Raw genomic sequence first — 5805 nt, forward strand, 5'->3', positions numbered from 1 at the left:
CTGTTTTGTTTTTTTTGTTTGTTTTTCCTGTAATGAGATAGAACCACAGAAGGGACTTAAAGATCATTGAATTCCATCATTTCATTCTGGTGACATGGAATTGACTGAAGCCCAGAGAGATCAATGACTAATATGTTCCAAGTCCCTAAACTGTGGAGTGACACGGCCAGTGACTAGATTTCTCTCCCACCAGTCCTGTACTTTCTTACATGTGTCAAGAATTAGTGAATATTCTGGCAGTCCCCGTCTGTGGAAGCACCAAACTTGCTAACTTCAGTGCCATATACATAGTGGTGCTGAGATGGGTGTACAGCTTCAGAAATTCACATCAATGTACATTTTGTAAAGCCTTCGCATAAGAGCTAGAAATAGGAAACTCTTTGCCATATACTTTTATATTAATATGTGCTCTCTGGGTGTAAAATTTATCACCACACCATCAAAAATCGATTGCTAGATTATCTTGTAAGCTAAGAAATACAAACCATTAAGTTTAGTAGATCAGTACACTCTCCAGGTGATACTTATGCTCCTCATTTGACAATTGACTGGTCACACCTGCTTTCTTTTCCGTAATATGCACATGGAATTATCTTATATAGAAAAAGGCCCACCAGACGTTCAATTAACCCAGCTGTCACACATCTGTTGTTATCTCTATAAATGTGGCAATTTGCTGGTAATTACTCTTCTGATATCAAAAACTTCACACCTCCTTTTTATTGTGATAGTCTCTTCCTCCATCCAAACTGCCTCAATGACTTTGTGATCCAAAGATTCCAAAACATATCCAACTATTTCAGATCTCACAAATGGACTTGTAAACAAGTCTGGCATCTACATTTAGTGATTTGGAAGCTTACAGATATGGTCTCAGTGTATTCTATAAAATTTCAAAATAAGAACCCAGACTAGCTAATAAAGGTCTAAAGTTGTTATTCTACTCCAAACATGACTATAAACTTGCTACGAGAGCATAAGTAAATTGTTTTACTGCTTGGTACCTAAATTTTCTAATCTGTAGTGTATGCAGGAAGACAGGGCTCTTCATTCTACTTTACAGAATCTTTGGAGCATAGTGCATGATTGCTGTGGTCTGAATGTTTATGCCCCCCATTCCAAACATTCATATGTTGTTAACTTAATGCCCAAGGTGATGATATTAGGAGGAGAGATCTTTGGGAGGTGATTAAATCATGTGGGCCAAGCCTCCATGAAGGGGATTGATTCCCTTATAAAAGAGGCCCCGGGGGGTGCCTGGGTGGCTCAGTCAGTTAAGCATCTGCCTTTAGCTCAGGTCATGATCTCGGGGTCCTGGGATCGAGCCCTGCATCAGACTCCCTGCTCAGTGGGGCATCTACTTCTCCCTCTCCCTCTGCCCCTCCCCAGCTTGCTCTTGCTCTCTCAAACAAATAAATAAAATCTTAAAAAAAGAGAGGCCCCAGAAAGCTAGCTCACCCCTTCCCATGTGAAGATACAAGAAATCTGCAACCCAGAAGAAGTTCCTCATCCAACCACGCTGGCTTTCTGATCTCAGACTTCAGCTTCCAGAATTGTGAGGGAAAAAAATATGCTGTCTAAAAGCTGGTCTGTCGTATTTTGTTAGAATAGCCCAAAATGGCTAAGACAATGGTTAGATAAATTTCCTGGGGCATTAACGATGTCGTGGTAATAGCTTCTCCTGGATTTGAAATATACAAATCTGGTAGGACAGCTGTTTTTCTTAATAATAAATATTACCATTTATTTGCATAGGACTTTATATTATTCAAAAGGGTTCAAACATAAGGCATTAAGTACCTGCTGTGTGCCAGACACTGTGCTAAGTGCTAGAACCATAAAAATGATTTAAAAAGGACTAAAACCTAGTCCCTTGCCTTTGGGGTCTCTGAGGCAGCCCCATAAATACCTCTTTCCTGCTCAAATTCTGAGCCAACTCTATTGTCCTATGTAGGACATAGTAGTAAGTTAGGTAGATACCAAAATACTAACTTCATTCCTCATAAAACAGATATTCAAGAATCTGGTGCTTCTAAAGCCAAGGAGATTTCATAATCTGAATTCCAGAATTATAGACTTAACCATTTAGCAGGTTAGGACCTGGAAAAAGCATCCCTGGAGAACAGGGCAGTCTACATGCTTCCTGTAGGCAGCTGCTTCACTATGGACACTTAATTTCTACATCCAAAATCAGCAAAAAATTTACTCCTCTCCCATCCCCAGTAAAGAATGAGTAAGGAATAGAGGCCAGGTGTGTTACACTAATGGATGGCCTTCTGTCTGGAAAAAAATATCAGGAGTGGAGAGAAAGCATTCCCCTACCCCAACACCTGCCCTCAAGGACCTCATCTCATTGATATTCACAGAAACCCTGAGGGGTAAATAGAAATGTTTTGCCTGTTTTACATAAGAGGCAGCTGAGTTCTAGAAGAGTCACACAGCTAAGCTGAAATCAAAAGAATGGTATCTCAATTCTTTATGGACATTGTTACCAATGCAATTAGATCATGGACTTGTTTACATTTTTTTTCCTCTGGCAAGTGAGACACAGGCTTTGATTCCAAATGGTTTTGTGACTATCTAAGGTTTTGACAAAAGCATCTATCATCTTGTGTATAGATACGGTTATTTATTAATTTGAATCTTCTACCATAAAAGCAGGTAAGGCTTAAAAAAATTGAATGCCACTATTGTAAAGTTTTATAGAGAAAGCAGCCAGGTAAAAGTGAAACAAACAGATAAGGAAGACAAAATAAAGCCAGGTGATTATCTAATGCTCAATAGGAAAAAGAATGCTTAATTTGGTCAACTGGCACTGTGTTTCTATAATAGTTTTGAGTCACTACTACCTACTAAGCATCTGATATGCAAGCTTCTGGTTAAGCACTACTTATGTGCACAATGTCATGTAATTTTCACAACCAATGTACGAGGAAGTTATCTTTCTTCAGATAGGAAAACACTTATTTAGATCAAGTGACTTGTCTAATTTCACATAATCCCTAATATGTGCTAGTGTCAGAATTTGAACCCAAGAGCGCCTGGGTGGCTCAGTTGATTAAGCAACTGCCTTCGGCTCGGGTCATGATCCTGGAGTCCCGGGATCGAGTCCCGCATCGGGCTCCCTGCTCGGCGGGGAGCCTGCTTCTCCCTCTGACCCTCCCCCCTCTCATGTACTCTCTCTCATTCTCGCTCTCTCAAATAAATAAATCTTTAAAAAAAAAAAAGAATTTGAACCCAAGACTTCTGCCTACAGAGCCCACACTCTTAAGCAGTACATTCTACTGGTCTGTCAGCTAAGAGCATACATTGAGTTACCACTGGAGGCAACACATCCAGTGAAGGACAATAAAATACACCTAAGAGAGCAGTTTTATTTCCAAACTTATAATACAGTTAGGTACATACAACACAAATGTTAAAAAGGCTTAAAAAAAGAGTTTACAGTGCACAAGTAAGCACAAATGAACATATTAGCAAGCACAGGACTCCTGAGAGGAGCCGAAATGAAAAAGTGATCAGAAACAAGAGTTAAGCTGACAAGCACGTGCTAACAGTCTGAGCTGTTTAAAGATGGGGCAAGCTGCCTCAGGAAGTAGTAAATGCTCATCATGTGAGGGGCTTCCCACACAGGCTGGATGGACAAACACTTTGTAGATCAAACTGGGTTGTTTTAAATGGCATCTAAAGTTCCCCCAACCCTGAGATTCTGTGATTTAGTCCGTTTATTTTGAATAGCCATTGTGCACCAAGTACTGGGATAAGGTCCTCTCACAAAGGAGAATAAGTCATACGTTCAAGGAGACTGCAGTCTAGAGGGCAAATAGCCCAAACCCAGAAATGTAGAATGAAGTGTAATATGGCATGGGGGCAAAGAAGATCTACACCTAACTCAAACTGGAAAGGGGAATTAAAAACAGAAATCAGACGTTTCTTAGAGGTGATGCCTAAACTAACCCTTGAGGGAAGAGTAAAAATTAGCCAGGTGTTCCAGCTCTCTATTGCAATGTAACAAAGTATCTTTAAAAACTTGAAACAATAAATATCATATCTCAGAACTTGGGTACTTACTTAGCAGCTGGGCTGTTTGGTAGGATGCAAGACATTTCACTCACATGCCTGGTACCTTGAAGGAGATGGCTTTAGAGACTAGTGTCTCTCTGCTAGAGCCTTCCTTCTTTCCATGAAGTCTCAGGGCTTCTCCATAAGATCCCTCTGGCAGGGTAAGTGGGTTCTTAGAAGGTGGCTCAGGGCTCCAAGAACTGCTGCCCCGAGAGATCAAGGTGGAGGCTCCAAGGCTTCTTACAACAACAGCCTTAGAAGACGGGCAATATCACAGCCAACACAATTTATTGGTTACACATGAGTCGGTGTGGGAGGGAACACATCAGTGTGTAAATACCACAGAGGCGTGGTTTATTCGAGACTATCATGGAGACTGGTTACCACAGCAGGCTAAGAGGTTTGGAGATTCCGAGGGTACAGTTTTCCGCTAGAAGGAATATCATGCACAAAGGCAATGACGCATATAAGAATAAATCCTGAGAAGCATCAGGCTGCCACCGTTACCAGCACAGCATGCGAAAGGGAACAGAGGGGAGACCCGGGCTGCACTTGGCTGCCGGCTCCCGAGTCCTGGGCCCCACATAGATGACCTTAAAACCAGAAATGAGGCCTCGTTCCAACAGCCTGTTAAAACATGTGAACTACTCTGAAATTCTGGGCATGCACGGACATGCCTTAGCCAAAAAAAAAGGCACGATCAGAAACTGGCACTGAAGTGGCATCCAGATAAAAATCATGAGAATAAACGAGCAGCAGAAATAGAATCCAAACAAGTAGCTGAGGTATACGAGGTATTATGAGATGCTAAAAAATGATACCTCTATGATGAATACGGTGAAGGATTAAATGGTGGAGATGGAAGTCGTTTTGACAGTCCATTTGAGTTTGGCTTCACCTTCCATAATTCCGACGATGCCTTCACGGAATTTTTTTTTTTTTTAATTTGGTGGGAGAGACTGGTTTTTATTCAACTTCTTTGAAAACCCACTTGTGGACTTTCTTGGGGACTCAACCCGGGGTCCCCCACAGAAGCTGGGGGTCCCCCACAGAAGCCGAGGCAGAGAAATGTTTTTCACTGCCTTCAGTGGATTTCCATAATTTGAAGGGAATTTGCTCCTTCTGATACAGGATTTACGTCCTCAGGTTCACTAGGTCATGGAAGCCTCACTTCATTGTCTTCCATGTCATTTGAGGATAGTTGGGCAGACAGTTTCAAAACTGTATCAGCCTTAACTAAAATTGTTAGTGGCAGGAAAATCATTACAAAGAGAATGGTTGAAAATGGTCAAGAAAGAGTCAAAGTTGAAGACAGCCAGTTAAAGTCCTTAACAATAAATGGTAAGGAGCAGCTGCTATGCTTGGATAACAAGTAATTCAATGCAACCAATTAATACAAAAGTTAACTATAACGAGCACCATTTGAGGATTAGCAGGAACTTTCTTTTTGAAGATTTCAAATGAACTTGACTTTCAGTGTAACTGTACCTAATCTTAAGTATTCATAACCACAACTCATGGTAGCCCCTATTTGTCAGACTTCTGAGTTTATTTTGGGGGCCTCCTAGGGCTATTTTTTTTTGTCTTTAAAATTGTAAATCTTTGTGTGCATCTTGCTTTTTCTATGAAATGTAATCCAAGGTGGCCATGACTCTTTCATGCATTAATACCAGCATGGATCTATTTTCTCAATGTGTTTGCAATGTGAGACAAGTAGTGTTAATCTGCTGTGCAGTTCATATT

At 40.9% G+C, this 5805-nt stretch overlaps 1 pseudogene; it reads left to right on the forward strand.

Annotated features, from left to right (window-relative positions):
- The first annotated feature begins 4668 nt into the window (after positions 1–4668).
- Positions 4669–5438, forward strand: LOC110576375 (annotated as a pseudogene).
- The last annotated feature ends 367 nt before the right edge of the window (positions 5439–5805 follow it).

Source organism: Neomonachus schauinslandi, chromosome X, assembly GCF_002201575.2.
Source record: "Neomonachus schauinslandi chromosome X, ASM220157v2, whole genome shotgun sequence".
Lineage (NCBI taxonomy): Eukaryota > Metazoa > Chordata > Mammalia > Carnivora > Phocidae > Neomonachus > Neomonachus schauinslandi.